We start from the raw sequence: 27156 nt of genomic DNA, 5'->3' as shown, positions 1-27156 counted from the left end.
CGTCGTCAATAGTCACTGTTCGTGGGAGGCAAACGTTGCTCCAATCCAATAGGAATCCAATCCAATAGGAACCCAATCCAATCCAATAGGAATCCATTATAATCCAATCCAATTAGAATACAATTTAATTGGAATCCAATCTAATTGGAATCCAATTCATTTGGAATCCAATCTGATTGGAATCCAATCCAATTGGAATTCAATGCAATTGGAATCCAATCCAATTGGAATTCAATGCAATTGGAATCCAATCCAATTGGAATTCAATGCAATTGGAATGTCTACAAGGTGATAAATTTCATACGAAATGCATCACCTGATTGGGATAAATGCCGACAGTAGTTGAGGTGGCTCATCATACTTTGATGATCACTGATTCGACATGGCATAAAATAAAAGAGGATAGATAAAAATAATGCTTGCGGTGGTAAGTCCCCAACACGGGGAAATATGTAAAAAAATAACTGCAATCCAATCCATTTGGAATCCTTTTCAATTAGAATCCAAATAGAACCCAATTGGAATTCTATCCAATTGAAATTTAATCCAATCGGGAACCAATTAATCTAATCCAATGCATTCCGCTTGGAACCCAATCCAATTCCATTCCGATTAGAATCCAATCCAATTGGAATCCCATCCAATTGGGATCCAATCCAATTGGAATCAAACCCAATTGGAATCCAATCCGATTGGAATCCAGTTTAAATCCAATCCAATTGGAATCGAATCCAATTCAATCTAATCTAACCCAATTGTATTTCATTCCAATTGGATTGGATTCCAACTGGATTCCAATTGGATTGGATTGGATTCCAATTGGATTTACTTGTTAACCAATAGGTGGGAAGAGTGAGTTATTCAATTAAGTGCCGTTGCTCTGCCGGGAGTTGGTCCTTTCCGGTAGCTTTATTATTCTTCAGCTGATGAATTTCTCGCTAGATCTTTTCGAGATCGGGAGCCGGCACGCTGTTATCGTTTGTAGGCACCCCGAGGTTAACTTCCATTGCGTCTCCTGCTATATCGCCGTTGAGGTACTCATCGAAATACATTTTACATTTATTCACTGTCCAGTAGCTTAAGATATAAATCTTTTAAAAATTTGCTACATCCGATTACCAACAGTTATTATACAATTTTACAACTTAATTAATTAACTATCGTACTACTACAACTACATTATCAGGATTATTCCCTCGAATTCACAATAAAATTAGTCTACTCGGTTCCAAAAGTCGACGCAGCCTCTCTTGAAATTTGCTTCCGACGATGAACGCTTAACAGCGGGCGGTAACGAATTCCAATTTACCACGCCTCGAACGAACAGTGAATTTGCGTAGATTGTCGTGTTATTGGCTGGAACTACCAAACTCTGCAAACGGTGTCCACGGGTTTGGATAAGCCTCCGATGAAGAGTACTAGGAGACTGTGTTTTTAACAGATTCCTCAGGAAAACGTATGACCGATAAGCATAAAAGCATTGTAAAGGGCACCCAATAAGGTTCTGCTGAAGGTGACTCACATGGTCATAGCGACTCAATCCGTACACAAATCTCACGCAACAGTTTAATGCGACACGCAGACGATTTAAGGAGCTTGCGCTGGGACGAATGTGCAGAACATCGCCAAACAGGAAATGCGGCAGGATCAGGGATTTGAACAGATTCAGTTTGGTGGCAGTCGGTGGTACTGCTTCCACTAGTCGACTACCTCGCGCTCGTTTGTAATTAGATCGTCTCCCTCGTCCCTACACATATCAGGTTTAGGTGTATAGACCTTACGAGTTTGGTTCACCTTCTCGTAAAACATGCGCGTGTCATTAGCCCGGAATAGTTGTTCCAGTTCCTCACAATCTCTCTCCTCCTTCTGGCGCTTTTTCCTTCTCAGGATCGTGGTCAACTCATTCTGTGCTCGCCAATGCTTGGCCAAATTCTTTCTCGTGGATATGCTTAGATAGTTTTTTAAGCTCTTTTTTCCTCTCTATCGCTTGTGGGCCTTCCCCGTCAAACCAATCATTTCGTACACTCGAGGTTTCCACTCCTAGCACCGAGGTTGCGGTCTCGTTGACGGTCGAACGTATCATACTCCATCCGTTTTCCACGGTCGAAGTATCTAGCTCCACAGAGGAAAGTAGAGCTTCATCCAGTAAGCGCGCGTAGTGTTCGGCAACTGGCGGGTTGTTTAGCTGGCGAATGTTTAACCGAGGAATGTGGCTTTGTCGCGACCCAAGCAACAATGTGAGTTTTATTGTACTCTTATGGTGGTCTTCAAGACCAATTTTGGTCTTAAATGCCATCATAAGCGTGTAATAAAACCCAAATTGTTACTTGGGGAGGTATAAACCGTCGTTTTGAGCGCACGTGTACTGCTACTGGGTAATGATTCGAGTCGATATCCGCACCCCGTAGGGAGCGTACGTTGGTGATGTTCGAGAAAAAGTATGAAGATCTGTGCCTAGCGACACGAACGAGGGGCTCACGTAGGACTACGAATGCAGGTCCAATTCCACAAATCTTCACATTTGGCAAATTTTTAATTTACTATATTGTAATATAAATTTGATACAAGAAGACAAGTTTAAATTTCCTACATGCTCGTGCTCTGTATATCCGTTATATCCGTTTCTTAGAGTTTGTAGTTCCACTAAGAACTTCATCAGACCACAATCACACTTCTGCTGGTGATTGGCGAAGACAATGCGTTTTGAAAATTTTTATGTGACTTGTAGCAAGGGTCAATTTTAGGTAACTAGCTTGAAACGAATGTTAGTTGGTTTAACCCTCTCTGTCCCAGGGGTATTTGGGTGGTTTACAATTTTTCGTCATCTAAAACACTTACTAATAAACAATTCGTACAGCAAAACTATGCAGCTTATACGACAATGTTTCTACTACGCTCTAAGATAGAAATAGCCATATTTTAAGCTTTTAAAATTTTATCGGCTGATTTGGGTATCGCAGGTCATGGATCATCTGTGCTACCATGGGACAGAGAGGGTTAAGGATCTTGCTCAAAACATAAAATATTTGTCATTGGATGCACAACTTATGGTTGAACGGAAAAAATAAATGAATAATCTGGGTTATCAATTAGTTTTGAATCAGTTTTGAAAATATTTTTTCAGCATAAGGATATAATCGGGCCAAAAATAGTGTTGGGAACAACACCGCTGGGCACATCGGCTACCCTTCGAGAAGAGTGACGGTAACCGTGACAGCTTTACATGACAGTAATAAATCATGCTGAGAGTAGTGGTAGCGATAGGAAAGAAGTGTCAAAGAGGAAGGAAGATAATTGATAGTTGATTACAAAGGAAGATAGTTGACACGTGGAATAAAATTGTTAAAATTGAAGTTATAGAGGATAAAATTAATCTTACATTTACTAGTTGGTCTTAAACTAAAATTGGAAAGATTAAAATCGACAGCTACAAAGGACAGGTTAAAATCACAGTTAAAACATTATTGAGACTAAATCGCAGGAGGAAAAACTAATTGTAAGTCAGATGTTATAAAATGAACATTTAATAAAAATACTATTTGTAGTTCTGATCTACTCAACCAGGAGTTGATGCAGGAATAGTTTCGTAATCCGAACAAAAACAGAAAATTACGATTCGGATAACCTCAAAGATGAGTGTTTCGTTGGATAAAAACTGCTTGCTCTGTGATGCACCTGATAGAGCTGATACGAATATGGTGCAATGTGATCATTGTGATTTGTGGGCGCATTTTCGCTGTGCTGATGTCGACGACGAAATACGCGAAAAGCCATGGAGCTGCCCTAAGTGCACCAACCTATTGCGAGTTCCGGATCAACAAAGGCAGAAGAAGACCAAGAGATCTGTGTCTAATAAAAGTGAGAACGGATCGGTAAAGAGTCTCGTTTCTGTGATAGAGGAGTTAGAGAAGGAGCAGAACGCTAAGGAGAAAGCTATGGAAGAAGAAATGGCTATTCGTGAAAAAAGGATGGCAATGGAAAGAGCCATGAAAATGAAGCAACTGAAGTACGAAAGGGAAATGCGCGAGAGGGAATTGATGCAACAACGAGAATTGCAAGAAATGCAGTTGTCACAGGAACGTGAAATGCTCGAGAGAAGACTGGCAGCCGAGGAAGAGTTTCTTAAAAGGCAACATGCTTTACGTGAACGATACCAGATCGCGAAAGAGAAGGGTTTGGATGCAATCACTGAACGAGACGGTGCCGTTGGTGGTGACGGTAACGGTGAGGGTCAAAAGGAACCATCGTCGAAAGGTGTAACCAAGTCTGAAGTTGAACGTGTAGCACAAAAGTGTCTACAAAATAATGATTCGACCAAAACACATCCTTCAGGTGCGTTTCCCAAAGATATCGTGACGCTGGAGCGTAAGGCACCGGAAAAGAAAAAGCTGTCGAAACTGCAGCAGGTCAAAGCGTTGCTAGAAGCGGCCGACACCGAAGAAGAAGGGTCCGATCAAGAATCAGATGACGAGCCATCGGTGGCACAGCAAAAAGATATTCGCAAAGACAACGGGCCGGGGCAGCGTTTAAGTAAAGAACAGCTGGCCGCCCGTCAGTATATGTCGAAACAGCTTCCCATATTTAAAGGTGAGCCAGAGGTTTGGCCGCTGTTCATAAGCAGCTTCGAAAACACAACCAATGCTTGTGGCTTCTCGAACCTCGATAACCTTAAAAGGTTACAGGACTGCTTGCATGGTGAGGCACTAGAAGCAGTCAGAAGCCGTTTAGTTTTGCCAGAATCAGTACCGGGCGTGATCAATGATCTCAGAAAACTTTTCGGGAAGCCAGAAAAACTTCTCAGAGCACTGTTAGTGAAAGTTCGTAAAGCTCCATCCCCGAAAGCTGAGCAGCTGGGAACGTTTATACATTTCGGGCTAACAGTAAAACAGTTATGCGATCATTTGGAGGCGTCTGGACTAGAAGATCACTTGAACAACCCCATGCTTGTTCAGGAGCTGGTGGAAAAGCTCCCACCAAACTACAAATTAGATTGGGTGCGCTATAAGAGGTACTGTCGTGGTTCACCATTGCGGATGTTTACTGATTTCATCAGCGACGTGGTTTCGGATGTGTCAGAAGTAGCGGACTATACAACGACGAATCAATATGATCCTACGCGTGCAAAAAACCGCAACGATAAGAAGAAAGAGTACGTTCATATGCACAGTGCTCCTTCCAAAGGTGAAGCATTACAGGGCGAAAGACCAGCAAAGCCTTGCTGGATGTGTAAAAGGTTTGACCATAAAGTGCGGTATTGCGACGAATTTAAAAAACTGAATGTTACTGAACGACTGCGAATGGTTGACAAACTGAAACTGTGTGTGTTATGCTTGAACAGCCACGGTAAGAGTAGGTGTACATTCAAACTGCGGTGTAATGTAGGCAACTGCCAAGAATTTCACCACCCTCTTTTGCATCGTACTCGCGAAACGGTTCAAATTATGGAAGCCGAATGCAATATACATAATCGTTTAAATCGGTCAATTATTTTTAGAATGGTACCAGTAACTCTTTCAGTAGGAGATTTATCGTTAGATACACTGGCCTTTTTAGATGAAGGGTCATCCGTTACGCTGGTAGAAGACTGTGTCGTAAACCAGCTCCAGGTGAAAGGAGTACCGGAACCGTTGGTAGTATCATGGACGGGGAATATGAAAAGATATGAAGATGCCTCGAAGCGAGTTAATTTAATGTTAACACCGTATGGTTCGAATCAGAAGTTAGTGTTGCAAGGAGCACGCACCGTGTCGGAATTGGTTCTTCCGAAGCAAGAGGTCCGGATGCAGGATATTACCAAACGCTATTCTCATCTGCGCGATCTGCCTGTAGTTGAACTACAATTCACCGAGCCTAAGATTATGATTGGTTTAGATAACTTGCACATTTTTGCACCTTTAGAGTCGAGAATCGGTCAACCCGGTGAACCGATCGGTGTCAGAAGTAAACTGGGATGGACCATCTATGGACCTGAGAAGCAGATCCGGTCGGAAAGCGCTAGTGTTAATTTCCACACTACATGCCCTGTGTCTAACCAAGAACTACACGATATGATTCGCGTGCAGTACAGTCTTGAAGATTCGAGAGCCGTAACTTCCGCTGTACCTCCGGAATCTGATGAAGATCGCCGTGCGCGAGAAATTCTACGAACTACAACCGTTCGTATTGGCGACCGTTTCGAGACGGGCTTACTTTGGCGACGAGATGAAAGAGATTTTCCAGATAGTTACGAAATGGCGAAGAGGCGATTGCTCGCATTGGAACGAAAATTGGCGAAGGATCCTCCACTGCAGGAAGCTGTACGGCAACAAATAAAAAATATCAGATAAAACAGTATGCCCACGTAGCTACGGATGAGGAACTAAGCGAAACGGAACCGTCCGCCGTATGGTATCTGCCACTTAACGTGGTCAAACATCCCCACAAGCCTGGCAAAATACGTCTCGTGTGGGATGCCGCAGCGACAGTTCGAGGAGTTTCGCTGAATTCTCAATTACTAAAGGGTCCTGACATGTTATCCTCGCTTCCGTCTGTTTTATGCCCCTTTCGAGAGCGTTGTGTGGGATTTGGGGGCGACGTGAAAGAAATGTATCACCAATTTAAGATACGAAAGGCAGATAGGCAGTCTCAGCGTTTTCTGTTCTTTGCAAATCCGGGAGACGCCGAGCCAGCAGTTTTCGTTATGGACGTCGGGACCTTTGGCTCAACCTGCTCACCGTGTTCCGCCCAGTTCATAAAGAACTTAAATGCAGAGGAGTTTTCCAGCCAATTTCCCGAAGCTTTCGACGCTATAATAAACCGTCATTATGTGGACGACTATTACGATAGCGCGGACACTGATGCAGAAGCTGTAAAACTAGCTAGGGAAGTAAAGTACGTACATTCAAGAGGAGGATTCCATATTAGAAATTGGGTGAGCAATTCAGGGACATTCATTCGAGAGATGGGTGAAGAAAGCGCTGCGAATACTGTCCACTTGAAAGATAAATCGACCGGAACTGATCGTGTTTTGGGAATAACTTGGGATACGAAAGCTGATACTTTCCAGTTTGTTGCTCCGTCCCGAATAAATGATGCTCGTCCAACCAAACGTGGGATCTTAAGCAGCGTGATGTCCATGTTTGATCCAATGGGATTTTTGTCACCATTCACAGTGCTTGGCAAAATGCTCATCCAGGAGTTATGGCGAACTGGGTGTGATTGGGATAGCCCGGTTCCCGCGGAATTGCTTGTGAAGTGGAACAGCTGGGTCCAGCAGATGTCAAATATCGAAGCGATTAGAATACCAAGACCGTATTTTGGAAATGCCAAAACGGAAGAGCTGCGTGACATACAGCTTCATGTATTCACTGATGCCAGCGAAGCTGCTTACGGCTGCGCTGCTTACTTTCGTGTCGTGGTCAACGGGGAAGTTCGATGTTCTTTGGTGATGGGCCGCACGAAGGTGGCACCACTTAAGCAACTAACGGTACCGCGATTGGAGCTTCAGGCCGCTGTTTTGGGAGCGCGATTGGCAAACACGGTGCAAAGCAGCCACAGAATCGTAAGCGTGAAGCAGTTTTTCTGGACCGATTCTCGGACTGTGCTTTCGTGGATCCATTCGGACCAACGTCGGTACAAGCCCTTTGTGGGATTCCGTATAGGTGAAATTTTGGAGCTTACAAGGCTGACAGATTGGCGATGGGTGCCGACGAAGCAAAACGTTGCAGATAAACTAACGAAGAAAAGTCGTGATTTGGATTTCGAGTCGGGCAGTGCTTGGTTCGACGGACCACGGTTCTTGTATAAGGAGGAATCAGAGTGGCCACACCAGCCTAATGTGGCAACAAACGCAGAGGAGGAATTAAGAGCCGTCTATTTGTTCCATGACATCGTTATATTCCAGCCTATAGTAGATTTTCGACGAATTGCGAAGTGGACCGTGTTAGTGCGCATGATAGCCTGCGTGTTTCGCTTCATTTCGAATTGCAGAAAGAAGAAAGAAGGTTTACCGATTGAGACTCTTACACCAACAGCAAGGCAAAGAGGAGTGTTGAGCCACTATGTGACAGCCATTCGAACACCACTGAGGCAGGATGAATTTCGTAGCGCAGAGTGTCTGTTGATAAGAACTGCTCAGGCGGAGGCATTTTCAGATGAGCTGAAAGTACTACTGAAGAACCAAGGACAACCTTCGGATCAATGGTACCCACTAGAAAAATCCAGCCCTTTGTACAAGATTACGCCTTTGATTGATAATGATGGAATTATTCGCATGGAAGGAAGAGCAAAGGATGCTGAAGGCTTACCATTCGATCTCCGTTTCCCCATTATTCTTCCGAAAGGTCACGAAGTCACCCTGAAGCTTGTTCAACATTATCACGAAAAATTTGGGCATGGCTTCCGCGAAACGGTGAAAAATGAGCTACGCCAACACTACTACATCGAGAATGTTAATGCAGCGGTAAAGAAGGTATCCAGTAATCGTTTTTGGTGCAAGGTACACCGAAACAAGCCTAAAACTCCGAGAATGGCGCCGTTGCCCATCGAAAGACTTTCCCCCTATATTCGTCCTTTTAGCTATGTCGGGGTCGACTATTTCGGACCCGTTGAAGTCATTGTTAACCGCAGCCGACAGAAAAGATGGATAGTTTTGTTCACCTGCTTAGTCATTCGAGCGGTGCATCTCGAGATTGCACACGATCTGTCAGCTGCCTCATGCCTGATGGCAATCCGAAGATTTGTGTGTCGCCGTGGACCTCCGTTGGAATTCATTTCCGACAATGGCACCAACCTGAAGGCTGCCAGCAAGGAAATCATTGAAAAGATTCGTGTCATCGAGGATGAATGCGCCGAAGCAACTACTGATGCTCGTACCAAATGGCGATTTATCCCTCCCTCTACTCCTCACATGGGGGGCTCGTGGGAGCGCCTTGTTAGAACCGTGAAGGACTCTCTATGGGTGCTCGTCGATGGAAAGAAACTGACAGACGAAGTTCTTCAAACGTCGGTAACGGAAGCAGAGGACCTAGTCAACTCACGCCCTCTTACGTATGTTGCCGAAGGATCTATCGACGCTCTAAGTCCTAACCATTTTTTTGAGAGGTGTGTCGCCGAACGAACCGGTTATGGTTCCACCACCACCACACGCGGCGGAAGCTTTTCGCAATGCTTACCACCGATCGCAACAGTTAGCTGAAGAGTTATGGAAACGGTGGATTCAAGAATATGTACCATTGATAAACCAACGCAGCAAATGGTTTGAGGAAGCTAAGCCATTGAAGGTAGGCGACTTGGTTTACGTGGTAGATGGAAAAAATAGGAAGTTGTGGGTTCGTGGGATTGTGGAAGAGACAATTATTTCTAAAGATGGAAGGATTCGGCAGGCTTGGGTCCGAACCAAGAGCGGAGTCTTCAGAAGAGCAACATCCAAGTTAGCGGTGTTAGAAATTGAAAGCGATAACACTGGACCGGACGAGGAGACCGGACCATGGTTATGGGCCGGGGGTATGTTGGGAACAACACCGCTGGGCACATCGGCTACCCTTCGAGAAGAGTGACGGTAACCGTGACAGCTTTACATGACAGTAATAAATCATGCTGAGAGTAGTGGTAGCGATAGGAAAGAAGTGTCAAAGAGGAAGGAAGATAATTGATAGTTGATTACAAAGGAAGATAGTTGACACGTGGAATAAAATTGTTAAAATTGAAGTTATAGAGGATAAAATTAATCTTACATTTACTAGTTGGTCTTAAACTAAAATTGGAAAGATTAAAATCGACAGCTACAAAGGACAGGTTAAAATCACAGTTAAAACATTATTGAGACTAAATCGCAGGAGGAAAAACTAATTGTAAGTCAGATGTTATAAAATGAACATTTAATAAAAATACTATTTGTAGTTCGGATCTACTCAACCAGGAGTTGATGCAGGAATAGTTTCGTAATCCGAACAAATAGTGTTGGTAGCTTATTTGTTATAACAGTTCACTTTCAGGACATCAAATTGGACTGGGTTTATCGCGGTCCAGTAGCCTTGCTGGAATGAGGAGACATCACTTTTTCAGGCGCCCTTCCATAACAGAGACATCAAATTGGTCTAGATTTATAGCGGCGTACTTCTAAGCACAGATATCAAATTAGTATAACTCTGAACGTTGTTATGAATCTTCGACCTGTGGGAACAAGGGGGCTTTGTCACTTTTTTTAGAAAAATAAAGGAAAAATGTAACGAGAACCATTAAATGCAAGTGTAAAAACTAGAAAACTAGAACTGGAACGTGTAAATTTAATTACGTTTGTATATAACCGTACTGCTTGAGGTATGGAAACATTATTAACGGCTAAGGCAAATCAGCACTACTTATTTCGACCAACCACAGAGCGTGCATTTTTAGTTTTATTATGCCTAACATTTTTCAATTATTTAAAAGATTGATAGAGAAACATGTAACCTACTGTATTGTAATGGAATCTTAGGAAAATTTCGAATCAATTGATACCAATATCTCTAGAATCTTTTGAGGGATGACTGAGTTATAAGCGTGCAAACTATAACCACTTTTCGTTACATGTTCCCTTCTCGTTTTTCTAAAGTGCACCCCAATAAAGAAATCAAAGACGTAGTCCTACGTTAAAACCAGCCTTCGATGAGAATATGGCCTATTTGGTTCGAAGTTCGTTGGTTAGGTAATCTCCAGGTGGCTTTGTGGATATCTTTCTGGGGAAGTGCTTCTGATCACCATATGGCGTCATCTTAAATTGATTTCAAATAGGTGTCTCACTATTCCCACGTATTGGTTAACAGTGAAACAATATTACACCTTCACATTTGTGGTTGTAACTAATTTACTTTATAATCAAAACAACTGAAATTTTTTTCAAACAACTAGAAGGATATACAGTATGATTTCGAATTTGGCAACAAATGCGTGTCGCCTATGTTGCCAAAATCGACATGAAAGTATTTATTGTAAATTAATGTAAAGCTTTAGAAATGGACTAAATATCATTAATCAACGATTGCAACCATTTTGTTTAAAAAGTCCGCCAAGAGCTATCCGTCCGGTGCAAATAAGTTATTGATATTCTGCGGTAAGACGTAGTCCTACGGCAATAAAAATATTGTTCGAAACCACATAACTTTTTTTCATGAACATATTAAGGGCATCATTTTTACATCATTTAAAGCATGTATGGAAAAACTGATTGATATTTAAGCATATTTTTGGAAGTGAAATATCTTGTGTTGCCAAAAACGAACCATGCCAAAATCGAACCATGCCACATTCGAAGTTCAACGGTACCTTTCAAATGGATTCAAGAGCTCGTTGGTAGCTATCATCAAAAAAATTTTAAAATTTTTGGAAAAAAAGTGTCTCACTGATAGACGTCTCTCCCCTACTAGTATATTTGTCAGTGGTCGTAATTCCATCAATATGGACTACTTCACCCATTCAACACTACAAAACATAACTAGATGCTATGTATTTTATTCTGTCCGGTACTGTAAATCTAAAATGTGTAAAACCTTGGTCTTAAGGCCCAGACACAATGCATGCGGATTTTACTACCTTGCGGCAATGTGACAGTTTTTCCATGGGTTTTCTGTCAAATTACCGCAACGTAGTAAAATCCGTATGCATTGTGTTTGGACCTTTAGATGTCTTTCTAAGTCTTGACCTTTATTTATCAACAGAACAGTTACGTGGCTAGTGCAATGATCCTACTGACTCTTTCTACTGACGACATAGTAATGGCTGAGCAAACAGTCAAATTTTTGTTGTTTTACAACTGACTGATTTGTTGCCACCAATTCAAATCAGTGTTCGCAAAGTTTCTAGTCTAACCAATCACCTTATCCGCTATGATGCCATTATCTGGCAATAAGAGACTTTGCAGAAACGTTTACGAACTCGTGTCAACTAATAGCTACTAAACACGAAGGTTGTTTTGCCACGAATACAGCACATATTATCTCGGAGCAAGACTTATTACACTGATAACAACACTCCTGACATAATAAAACTTCCTATCTAGTATCTACGCTAAGGGCGGCAAACGAATGAGCATCCGTTACCCGTCACTCTAATGAGCGCTGTCAGTTGTCTTGTACCATCACCCGTTTGACTGCAAGATATGATTGCAGTTACCAAAGTGAGCACAGCATTGATATGCTCAAGGAATTATTGCTACTAGCAGCAGGCGACGAACATCGGCTTTCGGACGGCAGAATTGACTTGTTAGTAGTAGTCGTTTGCTCGAGCAGAGAGTAGTACACATTGCCGGCACACAAGTATTGGCCGATTAGCACGCGAGACGAATGCTCGGCGAAATGTAAGTAGCTCGTAGTACCTGTGAATAAACATTCGCAGTACGTCGTCTGCCAATGCAACTGTTTAAATTTGATCGCGGTCCCAATTGCCCGAATCAGTCTTCGTGTGACGGTTAATCCGGTGGGATGTGGTTCTACTACGGCGTTATCCTCTATTGAGTAGAGCTTTATCAATTTGTGCAGTTGTTTTATACTACGAGTGCTCTTGCTTGCTATCGTTGTGCCATTGTGTACGATTTGAATCGCTTATAAATTACTTGAGAATAGAGCAATTTGTTTTTCCAATCATTCGAGACGATCTCAGGACTGCTTTATCATATGGATTTTACTACAAAAGTGATACAGACAACCAAGTCTGGCGAAATTCTTTTGTGATAAATTGACAGTATTCATTGAAACGAGTGCGACCTAGAAGAAAGTGAACGGTTAGGAACGGTACAGCTCCGGACAGCTTTCCACCAGGCAGCTCATCCTAAACCGGAGGCTTTCCCAAAGAGTTTCAGAATGATGTGAGTTCTTTAAAATCATTTCAATCGTAATCTGGGTAAATAGAAACATTCAAACGATAACAGTAATTATCTAGATTTGCCATCAAAATTAGATTTCCTGCTTATCAGATGGTAAAAATCAATTTTCCACAAGAAGTAAAATTTCAATGTCGTACAAACGTTTTTTATTTGTTCAGATTTACCCTAGTTTACGGTAAAAGATATTAGCCACAGCTGTCGCAGCTTGTCGCACTAACAAGTAAACTTTCCACTGATAAACATTTGACTGCTCACGAATAACATGTTTACCTGGATTCATTTGCACTGCTTATGATAAATTGTAACGTTCTCATAATTACTTAGGAAAACATTCGTGAATATTACTGGTACTTACTAGTTTCAAGTAACATAAAGCATGGTTGAGGCGAATTTTCCCATTTTCATACACGTGTGTCATTCGTAATTTAGCCATAATATTTACTCTACCATTTAATAGTAATTCAACCATTCATCTTTAACAACAAATGATCGGTCGGCTATTTCTTCACCGCGGTAGTAGCATTGGTTTCTATTCCAGATATCGGTCTGGTTGAGGATACCTTTGAGGTACAGATTGTCTCAGTCAACACTAAAGTAATCTAATCTAATCTAATCTAATCTAATCTCACACTAACGCAGCCAATTCTTGAAGGCATCCTTGAAAATGACGATTACTTGAATCAATCATTTTTCTTGCCAACGGCCAGGCTAATTGCGCAGCATGTACCGCAGGGAGAATTCCAAGGAATCAAGTGGAACCAGAAAAAATACCTAATCCCATTAAACATTAAACTCCTTGAAATCAAAGAGAAGGAAGAAAGCGTGGACCTCCCGTACCAAACGCTTCCCATATACATAGATAATGATTTATTTACAGACGTTATGAGTATCTTTGCTAATAAATGTTAAGTGATACTCCGGACCCTTGGGGATGAACTAATAGCATTTAGACCAGAAGCCAGGCTGCAATTAGCCAAGGATATAGCGCTTTATTCCGCTCTCTGAAAATAGATTAGTTTGCCAAAAATTTTAGTTTAAATCATATAATACTTGAAAATAAAGTGGTGTGGTTTAATGGTTGCCTAAAACTACATTTGTACGGTTAGGAACTGAAAACCGCACGACCCCGCACTTCCTAGCTTGGCTGCTCAATTATACAAATTGAAGTATTTCCAGGTATGGCCACGTGTAGGCGCTAAGTAGAGGCTTGGGATGGCTAGAGCTATGTTAAGCGCTTTTTCCTAGTTGCCATTCCAGTCCATTACCATCGCCACGTCGCGATTCGCCAGGAAAATCGTCTTGACCATCTTATTTAGCCGCTGCCGCTGCGTCATTGCCTGCAGATCCGAGACCAGTGGACGCGACTGCCGCTTCCTGACATATATGTCCATGTTCGCCAGGTACTTTTCCACTCCCGGCCAAGCGCACGCAGCGATGTAGCCACTTTTCCCTCGGTCTTCTCTTCAGCATCCTTTGGAGCTTCTTGTCGCTCAGGGACGTCGGCCGTCCGGAACCGGGTTTTCTTTCGATGCTCTGATTGTTGTTCAATAGTGCCAATATGTTACAGATGCCAGAACGGGCGTATCTGGCGTCCATAAAATGCCGCACGATGTCTGTTTTCGATGCGGCGGGGTACCGTTCTTTGAATGCGCGCACTTCTGAACGGAGTAGCTTCACTGTTTTCGTCATCACGGTTAGAGTTCGACTGATAGAGCTGTTGAATTTTTTTGCAAGTAAGCTAATATTACCTTCCATGGAAAATTCATCAAACTCAATTAGCTGTCTTAGATATTTTTTATCGCTATTCGAAAAAAGTTCATTTTTAATACATACGTTAGTAGTAGAATTTAACATAAATATAAACTGAACGTGTATTTAAGGCTTCTTTTATTTGCTACCCTTAACATAACCGAACGGATTGCACAATACAGCTGTTCGCTCCCGACTTTCAAAAGTTCGGTGGGGATGCTGTCCTTTTTAGTTACTTTGCCGTTTTTCAGCTCTCTCGCTGCTCTTTCTAACCTCGTCCAGAGTTGGTGGTTTCACAGCTTGTCCATCATCCTCAATCGTTATCCTATTTCTGTTAACCGCTCCATCTTGTTCACCATTCAACAATACATCGAAAGGTTGTTTCCAACGCCTAACCACCTCCGAGCCTTCGGTAATCAGGCCCCTCCCTTGGCCTTTCGAAGCAATTTTCCGCTTCCGCAACAACGCGATTCCAGTGCTGGCGTTTCTTACGACGGTAAAGTCTGTTTTCGGCAGTTCTAGCATCTCGGTATCTCTCTCTGCTCTGGCTTGTCACAGTTGCAGCCAATATGTAACTTCTGCTTCGATTCTTCTCATCAGTCACTCGTTGGCACTCTGCGTCAAACTACTCGCTGTAAGTGGCCTCAGCAGTAGTGTCCAACACGTCTCGCGCTGTAATACTGATCGCGTCGTAGATGTGCCTCCACTGTAATCCGCAGCAACTCCTTCTGCTGATAACCGCCGAATGTTCAATCATATCTTCCTCGTTGGTTTCAATTTGACTACATTGAACAACCCAACGTGAATTTTGCTTACTACGAGATAGTGGTCCGAGTCGACGTTTGGTCCCCGAAGGATCGCACGTCTGCGACATCGGAAAAGTACCGGCCATCAACCAGAACGTGGCCGATCTGGGGGCAGACTTCTCCATTAGGGTGTTTCCAGGTGTGCTTCCGAATGTTCCATCGTGCAAACTAGGTACTACAGATAACCATTCCTCTGGCAGCAGCGAAGTTGATTAGTCTCAGGCCATTATCGTTTGTGGTAAGATGGAAGCTTTTTCTACCAAAAACGGGGTGAAAGAACTATTTGCGTCCGACCTGTGCATTTGCCCCGATGACTATCTTTATGTCATGTCATCTATCTTCTCGAGAAGATGATAGAACTCCTCTTTTACGCCATCGGGTTTGTCGTGCGTCGGTGCGTACACCATTATCAGGCTGTAGTTAAAGAATTGGCCCTCAATCCTCAACACACATAGACGGTCATTAATGGGCCTCCACCTGATGACACGCTTCATGTAATACGAATCCAATTACATGCTCAGCTTTATTGCCGCCACTGTAGTAGATGTGATACTTGAATGTCTTGCCACTATTGTCTTGTCTTGCCCGCAATAGTGTTATATTTGTGTGATATTAACCTTTTTCTGACACTGTACTATTAATCGCAGTAAGAAACTCGAATATGTTGCAGCTCATTTGTATTTACGTTCGCTAAGCTTACTTATGTGTCCATGTCCACCGGTCCAGCAGAACAAATGGATCAAATCAGAGATATTCACTACCGAAGGTAACACGGCATGGCTTTTACCTGTTGCCAGGTCGGGCTCTCGTCTACAGCTCGGTTGTCGTTGGCTAAGCTGCGTTGCCATGAGCCTCTGGATCTATGCTGTTCTTGCGGATTGCAGTCGAGTGCTTCTTTGTAGATCTCGTTCGCTCGCGTTGGAGAATTCCAGGCAATCCTCGTTTGGGTCTACTGTCAATCTCTCCAACCAATATCTCATCCATAGCGATGAGAAACAGCAGCGGTGATCAAATGCAGCCCTGTCTCACACCAGCAGTAATACTTATAGGCTAGAACAAGACACCGTTGCACGAGAACGTCTCGAAGAGATTGACTAGCTTATCCGGAACTCCTCTATGCTTAAGTGCTCCCCCAGATGTTTTCGTGGTTGAGTCGGTCAAACACTTTTTCGAAGTCAACGAACACCAGCAGAAAAAAATCTTGAAATTCGTTAATCTACTCCAATATAATGCAGAGCGTTCTGATATGGTCTACACATGATCGGTCAGCACGGAATCCAACTGCTGCTGCGCACCGGAGAGATCTTCTCTTCTATCCGGTTGAGGATTACCTTTCAGAATAATTTGAGAGTAACACAGAGCATCGTGATGCCCCGCCAGTTAAAGCATTCAGTTAGGTCTCCTTTTTTAGAGAGTTCGACTAGTACGCTCTGCATGCAGAGTTGTTCGACAAAGGCACTTCTCACCTCAGGATTCTCCAATCGGCGGACGTCGTACCCAGCTTTCTCCTCCCGTCGTTGGACACGTATCTCTGCGATAATAAGGTGATGATCGGATGCAATATCAGCGCAGCGTTTGTGGCGTACATCAAGGCGGCGACGGTATCTCCTTCTTCGGCTACGGAATTAGTCCAGGCTCTCTTGTCCCACCTACAAGCTCGTTTAACAGCCCTCTCAAGTTAGCCGTATCATTGACGGGTAGCTGTCTTAGCCGATTTGGTTAGCGCTCGCTCAGTATCGGCTTTTGCATCTTTCCGCTCGTCCCTCAACATTCTCCAATCGGCGGTCGTCGGAGCGGCACCTAGAATTTCACCCAGGTGGCTAGCTTCGCTTGCAAGTTGAGCTAGCTTGCCCTGCTGGGCAAGGGTCAGTATATTCCATGTTCCGATACGTTTCCGTATTTTCATGCTAAAGGTCGCTGCCAATAATCCAGATCGATTTCTTTTTTCATTTTCTGTGACGTTCGCTGCGTTCTAAGTTCAGCCCATTTGCCTTTTCTTTCATCAATAAAAATACTTTACCGACATACAGTTTTGATATGTTATAACTATTCTCTCAAGACTGTAAGTAATCTACTATTTTTTATTCAAAGAACGACTTGTTGTCAAGTGGAAACCACTTGTTCTTCCACTAGAACTAGGCCACGGGTTTCTCGAAACCGCATAACTGAAAGCGTCTATGTGGAAATTGATGGTGAGAGAACAGGGCGCGTGCGAGAAATCAAGTATCTTGAGGTTATTGTTAATGACAAATTCAAGTTCACATTGACAATCTAATCATAAAAATCACCAAGAAATACAGAATTCTCGGTCGTTTGAAGAAAGATTGGGCTACTTTTAGTAAGATTCATCTTTATAAATCAATCGTCTTTTCACACCTCAATTTTATTCTTAGTAACTGTTTTTAACAGCAATGAAATTGCAAATTTTGAAGTATAAAAAACGAAGTGCAATTCAAACTAATAAATTGGCAGTGTGAAACTAACGTTATACTGTGATTTATCAACATTATACTGTGATGAAATAATCGGGCAGTAATGAGCATTGCGCAACGTAAGAAATTATAACTCAGTAACATATTATACGAAGTAGAAGATTATTAAGCAAAAATTGTGAAACAGATCTGTCCTAATAGCATCCAACTTACAGAATTGGAATTATACACTGTTGCCTGGGTAAAAGACAGGTATATTTGATAAGAAACTAATTGAGCTGTAAAAAAGTACTCCTAAGAGGGTGATTATCGATTTCAAAAACTGCACTATATGATGCTGGTCATGTGCAACTTTGAACATATCGTCGATTGTAAAGTAAAATAAAATCTGAAACATTAATTATTTTTTGATGGCCTAATAAAACATTACCTTCTTATAGATAGGAAAGTATAGGAATAGATTGATTCTGTATTAATAATCATAATCAACCAATGCCCTAATATTTATGTCATTTCAGTAAATTTAATATTTTAGTAGCTAAACAAACGCGGATTGTTTGCACCGCGTTAAGAAAAATTGTAGTCAGATTCAATTCGCTGAATGAAATATTCGACAAGCGAACCTTCAATTGGCTATGGTATGTTGCTCGAGCGTAATGACATTGAAAAATTGCTCTACCATTGTGCAGGTTTAGCGCTAAGGTTGATCTGGTTTTTATTGGTGAGAACGCAATGATTTAGCTCACCAGCGGAGGACTTTTATGAACCAAAGACCCAGTAACAGATAGAATAATTTTAAATGCTGAGCAAATGTGTGTCAGTGCTCTACTCAAATCGTCCGGTTTTCTCAATAGTGACAAATGGGCAATTTTGTTTTCATCTGATAGATATTTTCAGTTCTTTGACTGAATATCTCATTCAGATCAGGTAAGTAAGGTACAAGTACGAGCTTTTAGACGACCAAATTATATCGATAAGGAAAGGTGTGATACTAGCTACTAGGCATAATATATTTGTGCAGTAAAAAATATGGCTAGATCAATATATTTTGGCGGACGACTAAATCTAGCTTACTTGTACCTTGCATTTTTGTGCGCCGATCTGATCTCACAGAAATCGTGCAGACATATCTATCGCTTACGAATCTTACTCTTTGCAGGACATCTTACTAAACTTTGCAGGACATTAATAACTTGAAAAAAGTCAGCTGTGTTTCAATATTGTACCAGGTATCTGAACCAAGGTCTGAGACAGCCCTTTGATAAGTTCTAATTCCATGAGTGTCTAAGAGGTCGCCATCTCAATCCCCATGCCTTAGGCAGCAATCGTATTCGTCTTTGTCATTATCGGCACTTCCTAATTGAAAACCTTATCATTGTTTTTTCTTTAGTCGCGATCGCGACACTAATCGATGGTATAAAATTAGTATCGGAAGTATTTTCCCATTACGTCCATAGATAGGCGCCAGGGATTGATTATGCATAAACAATGAGAGTACGTCATTGAACTGAAGTTTGAGTGAAAATAATCTGCATTATAGTTTGCCACGTGTTTACATTTTGTTTTAGATTAGATTGTTGCTTACACTGCGTATTACGACAGTAGGTATTTGTAAAACAATCCCATAAAATAAATTATTCCTTGTTAGACAACATTATACATACTGCGAAGTTAGCTGGGGGGGGGGGGTAGTTTTGAACTTGGAGAACTATGAATTCATGTTGTTACTTGCAATATAGGGTAACTTGTAAAAGATGTAAATAATTAGTTTAGTAGGCAGCACGTATAGAGTGAATTTGCATTTTTATGATGTTATCTTCCTTCTTCGGCATTTTTGGCCCAATACATACATCAAAAGGTAAAAATCTAATTTTAAAGAATACTAGCTGACCCGACAAACTTCGTATTGCCACAAATTAACCTGTGTTGTACATAAATCATGAATCTCGGATGATCTTTGTCACTATGTCGAGTTTTGCAAGCCCCCCAGTGGGCGGCGCTTCCGACGGCGGGTCACCGGCAACACTCGCGACCGGCTCGTCCTGAATGATCTAGTGTTACTATAGATAGTTTTTGTGGTCTTGTTATTGATTAATGTTTTATGGAAGAGTCTCGAATTTCTCGAGTTGGATTAGTTTTTGAGTTTCGCAAAAATTTCTGTTTTATTTGTATGAGAGTCCATATCCCCCTACCACAGGGGTGAGAGGTCTCTAACTATCATAAAATAAATTCAAGACTCAAAAATCTCCTACATGCTAAATTTGGTTCCATTTGCTTGATTAGTACTCAAATTATAAGGAAATTTGTATTTCATTTGTATGGGAGCCCACCCTCTTAAAAGGGAAAAGGGTCGTAATACACCACAGAAAAAAAATTCTGCCATCTAAAACTCTCACATGCCAAATTTGGTTCCATTTGCTTGATTAGTACTAAAGTTATGAGCAAATTTGTATTTCGTTTGAATGGGAGCCCCCCCCCCTCCTAAAAAGGTAAGAAGTTCTAATTCATAATGGGAAAAATGGTTGCCTCCAAAAACACCCACATGCCAAATATGGTTCCATTTGCTTGATTAGTTCTCGAATTATGAGGAAATTTGTATTTCATTTGTGTAGAAGCCCCCCCTCTTGAAGTGTGGAAGGATCCTAATTCACCGCAGAAAATATTTTTGCCTCCAAAAACCTCCACATGCCGAATTTGGTTCTATTTGCTTGATTAGTTCTCGAGTTATGGGGAAATTTGTATTTCATTTGTATTGGAGCCCCCCCTCCTAATGTGGGAAGAGGTCCTAATTCATCACAGAAAATATTCTTGCCTCCAAAAACACCTACACGCCAAATTTGGTTCCATTTGCTGGATTAGTTCTCGAGTTATGAGGAAATTTGTATTTCGTTTGTATAGGACCCCCCCTCCTAAAGTGGGGAGGGGTCCCAATTCATCATTGAAAAAAAAATTGTCTCCAAAAACACACATATGCCAAATTTGGTTCAATTCGCTTCATTAGTTCTCGAGTTATGAGGAAATTTGTATTTCATTTGTACAGGAGCCCCTCCTCTTAAAGTGGGGAGGGGTCCTAATTCACCATAGAAAATTTTCTTGCTCTCGAAAACCTTCACATGCCAAATTTGGTTGCATTTGCTTGATTAGTTCTCGAGTTATGAGGAAATTTGTATGGAAGCCCCCCCTCTTAAAGAAGAGAGGAGTTATAATTCCTCTTATAAAGAGGGGAGGGGTCTCAATTCACCATAGAATAAATTCTTGTCACCGAAAACACCCACATGCCAAATTTGTTTCTATTTGCTTGATTAGTTCTCGAGTTATGCAGAAATGTGTTTCATTTGTATGGGAGCCCCCCCTCTTAGTGGGGGGAGGGGTCTCTAACCATCACTAAAACCTTTCCTGGCCCCAAAAACCTCTACATGCAAATTTTCACGCCGATTGGTTCAGTAGTTTTTGATTCTATAAGGAACACAGGACAGACAGACAGACAGACAGACAGACAGAAATCCTTCTTTATAGGTATAGATAAGAACCAATACCAGCTAAATTGAATGTGTCACAACCAATATGTTTTCTATAACGAATTTTTTCTAGTGGGAATTCAACATTCCGCATCCAATTCGATAGTGACCTTGCAAATCGAGAGCAAGCCCAATCAAATCGAACGATATAGTCAGTATGAACTTAATCGCATAAACCATGTGGACAATCGACAAGACAGTGTGGGTCATTTTGTCAAAAGCAAACGAGCCATTTGGTTATTTGGCTGTTCATGATAGCGTACAAATAAACAAATAGGTACTAAGAATTTCGGTTTTTGAAGTCATGTTGAATACAGTGATTTAGGAATCAAGTGACTTGTCCACTATCGTCAGTTAACGGTTTAGGCCGGTTGAGGTTGCGAATACGCGTAGCAAAACAGAGTTGAATACGAACGAGCCCCCAAGGATAAATGCATATGTGTGCCTTGAGATTATCTGTATCAGACAGTCGGAACAGGTTTAGTGAATGCTCGTTTTGGCATCTCGTCTGCTTCTCACAGCTCTGATAAAATATTGTTTTGATTACTAACTTTATGTAATATATGCGATGACATTATATACTGTCGCTGACTCTACACTACGTACGATGACCTTTACCGAATCAGAAACAAATGTGTATAAATCCTCGTTTATTTAATTCCCTGCTGAGCAAAGATGCATATGGGTCATTCCACGGGAAATTTACAGTCAAAATTTTTTTTTCTTCGAAATATTTTTTTTACGTTTGTTTAAAAAAATCAACACGTAATGAGAAATGAAAACTCTAGAAGTTATGAATTTTCATATCGAAGCGCGCACGTTAATGAAAATGAGCGGACGAACGCGCGCGCACCAAGGACACGTTACACTTAATAGCATCAAAGCCGGCCTCGTTATGAAGCTGCCCGTGGGTTAGAACATCAATTGAGCATAACCGCCCGCTTCACATTAACACACGCGCTGAGACATAAAAACTCATAACCTCCAAAGTTTTCATTTCTCCATTTCCAAATTTTGCATGCTTCTTCGAGAATGATCAGCAAATATTTTAAAATAAATCGATAAATAAAAATCGAGAAAAAAAAGTTCCAACTTAGAAAAAATGCAATTGTTTATTAAAATGCACTATTTAACTATTGTAAAACAATCGAGAGGCGGTATGGTATACTAATTTTGAAGGCTTGTGGAATAGTGAACACATCTGGTAGAAAGTCATTTTGTGATATTACAAACTATGTTTACAATCAGCATTTAAAAAATGATTACAATATCGGATTACAATACTTTAAAAAATCATATCTTGCGAATTCTAACAGTAAAATCGAACTAAAAAAATACGTGTCGATTTTTTAACAAAGAACGTAAAAAAATTCCAAAGAGAAAAAAAATTTTGACCGTAAATTTCCCGTGGAATGACCCATATGCAAGATAAGTTGAAAATGGTCGTATCCATTCGGTGCCTTTCAGTGTAACTAAGCATAACTTTCTCTGTATTTGGTCCTGCGTTGATTATTATATGAAACTAGGAAGCATAATCTTTTCTATACTTCCAACATCCTTGTCGAATATCTTACGTGTTATTAGGGGCCATCCATATACCACGTGGACAGCTTAGAGGGGGGTGGGGGGTATAAAAATGTCCACGCTTGTTCACGGAAGGGGAGAAGGAGGTATGGAAAATGTCCACGTGGTTTTTTTCCATTAAAAAAATAGAAATTAGCAACAGAAATATTAAATTAATTATATATATTAGCATTAACCATTGATCAGTGATTATTTTTAAGCTCAAATAAAGTTTAATCTTTTAAGGCATATGTTGACGTAAACACATGAACCGAGCATTACCCCAGATAACACAAGATCGTAATAGAAAGTTCACTAAATCGTATGCATGTCAATTTTACATTGGAATTGTATAATGATTAGAGTATGTCAAACCAAAGTGAACAATAAATTGCTTTGCAGTCGTGCGTGTTCTCATGTACAAGTCACGACTGTAAATTATAAAGCAGTACAGATGATTGCAATATTAAGTTATATCTTAATCATATATTCAGGAGTATAAAATTGCGTGCCATAAAAACCGCTGTATAAAATGCAAGATATAATTACAAATAATTGTCAAAATTTTCGCACGTATATTGCCTCCACTTTGATACATATATGTTCTTATACGGTGTGAAATATAACTTTTTCATTCGGATATGGTTTCGTATATCTCAATTGCAATCAAGATATACAAACCAAATGGTTTACTGGGACGAGAGCACATATCTGGCATAAATCTCATTGAAAGGTTAAGCCTGTGATAGTACACAATAGATGTTGATTGCCCAGCCTGAAAGTCATCTGTCACCGTGTCACCTAGGTAACAAACCCTTGTCACCTGATTTGCGACGACTCCAACATAGTCACGTCACCCGCCTCGCAGAATAAGGATGATTATTTTACAATCATTACTTTTTTTGGGAAATGGCAAAGGTAACGGAAGTGTATATACCCAAAACATTTGATCTCACACTAAGATGCGTCATAGAACCTACGGATATTCACCAGTCACGTGACTCATTTATCATTTAGGTCGCGCTTGCGCCAAATGTGGAGTGCATTTTGCCTCAAAATCAAATGCACCTCGCCACAAAAAGGGCATCCATGGGTAACGTTATTATAAAGGATTTGCCTTCAGAAAATTTTACGAATCACATCGCGTCGCAAAATTCTTGTGTTGTGTTGAAGTCTTGAAGTAGACGGCCAAGCTGAAGTGTTCTGGTTAGACAGGAATACTCTTGACGGAGAGGAATCGTCAAGCGAAAGTTAAGCTGAAACGGACTTTCTTGCAGCCGAAATAATTAACAGTAAACAAGATCAATATGAACAGAATAATGAAGGTCCTAACACCTTGCATACGGATTTTAATACGTTACGGAAATTTAACAGAAAATCCATAAAAAAACTCAAATTTCTGCAACGACTCAAAATCCGTATGCATTGTGTTGGGGCTTTTAGACTGAAGCTTCCTTTAACGTAAGCTTTTTCAATAAATACTGCATAAATCAAAATAAAAATAAAATTTAGCTTCATGCATTTCTGTTTACTTGAATTTTACAAAAGAAGAAAAATAGCTGCGTGGTCAAACAGGGGAGGGGGGTGGGGGTTGAGTCAATGTCCACACGGGGGGGTTGAAAATTGATATTTTTCTGTCCACGTGGTATCTGGATGGCCCCTTATTATTATCAATGCATTGAAAGGGACAACCTTGATAACTGAAAAAACGCTCATAAAACAAAAAGAGAAACAATAAAGCATAACCATAACCGCATTACGATCGCCTAACTGCTACTGCCAGAAGCTAACGTCATGATTAATATCGACTCTGAATAAGGGCACGTGAACAAACACATTCCAACTATTAGCATGGCTAGCGGGCGTAGAATGCTGGTCATTTTCTGCATTCTTGTTCAAATGAGGTTTGAATAATGAGTTTCATAGTTGCGGGAGGGATATTCAGTTATAATTGAAATGTTTATTCATGTTTTCTATCACTTTTTGCCAACATTAATACTAGATTTCGTACTACTGATGTTTTTTATTCGGAATTTATTTAAAATGACTATTGTACTATTACAACTGATGTTTTTACCTTTGTTATACTATAACAAAGGTTTAAAAATTGGTCGAAAAACACGAAATTGATCCGAGCCCCGGAGGGCCAAGTCACATATACCAATCGATAGGGTTCGACGATTTGAGCAATGTCTGTGTGTGTGTGTGTGTGTGTGTGTGTGTGTGTGTGTGTGTGTGTGTGTGTGTGTGTGTGTGTGTGTGTGTGTGTGTGTGTGTGTGTGTGTGTGTGTGTGTGTATGTATGTAATGATTTTTTCTATCGCCTGTTTCTCAGAGATGGCTGAACCGAATCGTTCGCTATTACTTTTGTTTGAAAGGTATTATTGTCTAGTAGATCACTATTGAGTTGTTTCATGATACGACGTTTCGTTTAAAAGTTATAAGCAAAAATGTGAAAAATACGTGACACGGGTTTCTCCGGAACTACATGACCGATTTCAACGATCTTAGTATCAAATGAAAGCCCTTATTAAAGCTAAATTGTTCAGGATTTTTTTTATTGAAAACAAACAAGTAGTTTAAAAGTTAGCCTTAAAAAACCTGTTTTGACAAGGTAATAATTATCGCCTGTTTCTTAGAGATGGCCAAACCGATTTATGCGCTATTAGTCTCATTTGAAAGATAATATATCCTAATAGATCACTATTGAATGATTTTTTGATTGGACGTTTAATTTGAAAGTTATGAGCAACCGTATACACCACACCAAAATTAACAATAATTTAGAATGATTTTAACGAAGAAAATTTACCTAATTTCAATTATTTTAATATCAAACGAGAGGTTTTCACACTACGAATATACACGGGTACAAATTTAATCTCCAAAATGCGAAAAATGACTCATGATTTCAAGAATCTGGTGTATTTTCATGTTATGAATATACACCATGAATAATGTTCATGATTTCATACTTTTCTTTACCGTAACGCAGCCTAAGCGTTACTGTTTTGCACGCGAAATTCTAAAATCATGAATCTTTCAACTTGGAACCATGAATTAAATTCCTGATTTTTCGACTAAAATCATGAAATCATGATCTGTAAACTATTGTATGGGAGCTTCTAACCTCACTCTTTTGACAGCAATTGGTAGTTTGTTTACATGGTGTTAGAGTTTGAATTGAAATTTCGCCCGGCAGATAATGATCAAATTGTTTAATTTTTATTGAGGGAAAAGCGCTTTTCGTGTGTTTTAAAGTAATCGATACAGTAATCTTTCACGAAAACTTATATCGAAACCGCTGTATTAGACAAAGCGTTAGTGGTGCAAGTTGCCGTAGCAGCAGTGGAACTCCAGTAGTAACATCATCACTAGCAGCAATAGCATGGCCCTTGGTGCTTGATACGAGCGGAGTTGGATTAGGTGACACATACAGTAGAAGTTCCGGGCGAGAAAATACTACAGAAGCTAGCTCAAATTTTTACTTAGGTAAGTAAATGATATTTGCTGCCAGTTCCAATACATCACTGAAAATTCCACTTTTCAGATGCTGATCTGGTAATTACTTGTTTTTGTACGGTAAACGTTTTTAACGACTCATTGATTTTATGGTTGCTTGACGAATAATCATGACTGATGCTAGTTCGAAAACAGACACTAAGGAAGCCTGCAAGTCGTAGGCGAAATACGTATCTGTCGTGAATAAAATATACATAGAAGAATTAAATTGGATAAGTTTTCTTCTTTTTATTTAATTTTAGATGACTGATACAATTGATATTATTGGCCCTTTTTTGTAAGTCCCGCCGAGCAGCTCGAATCGACTGTCGAGTGTCGAGTGCGGAAAGAACGGCCGGTATATAGCGGCTGAATGCACCGCCAAAATAGAACAAGCTCACTCGTCATTTGCTGACGGTTGAGTCACTAGCTTTTTAGCGGTCGGCTCAGTCGAGTTACGCGCATCGTGTCGCATGTTACTTAGGGGGAAGTCCTGTATGGCCGGACACCAGCGAATTTTTTTTTATTTTTTATGTGGTTTTAACCAGTTGGTCATTCACCAGTAAACTAGCGATTTCTAAAAAACGAAGAGTAGTAAAAATATTTGGTGCTTTAATGATACTGTTGTTCTAACCTTTCCAGATAATTTTATCATTCTTTGTTTCGCTAGAATCCGTGCATGGATGCTGTTCGGCCATACAGGACTTCCCCCTGCATAATACCAGAAGTATACCAGTCGAGCAAAGTGAC

The 27156-nt window shown here is 40.7% G+C and overlaps 2 protein-coding genes across 2 annotated transcripts in view; one reads left to right on the top strand and one right to left on the bottom strand.

Moving 5' to 3' along the window:
- The window catches only part of LOC128742093 (probable isoaspartyl peptidase/L-asparaginase GA20639), a 29334-nt gene extending 17339 nt beyond the window's left edge, over window positions 1-11995 (bottom strand). Inside the window, exon 1 of the mRNA XM_053838320.1 lies at window positions 11834-11995. The gene's annotated coding sequence lies outside the window, so the exon portion shown is untranslated. The remainder of the gene's footprint in view (window positions 1-11833) is intronic.
- LOC128742125 (glutathione hydrolase 1 proenzyme-like) overlaps window positions 1-27156 on the top strand; it is an 86793-nt gene that overhangs the window by 17323 nt on the left and 42314 nt on the right. The window lies entirely within an intron of this gene.

This window comes from Sabethes cyaneus, chromosome 1 (assembly GCF_943734655.1).
Source record: "Sabethes cyaneus chromosome 1, idSabCyanKW18_F2, whole genome shotgun sequence".
In the NCBI taxonomy this organism is placed as follows: domain Eukaryota; kingdom Metazoa; phylum Arthropoda; class Insecta; order Diptera; family Culicidae; genus Sabethes; species Sabethes cyaneus.
Note: the sequence above shows the minus strand (reverse complement) of the source record. Positions and strands in the feature narration are given on the sequence as shown.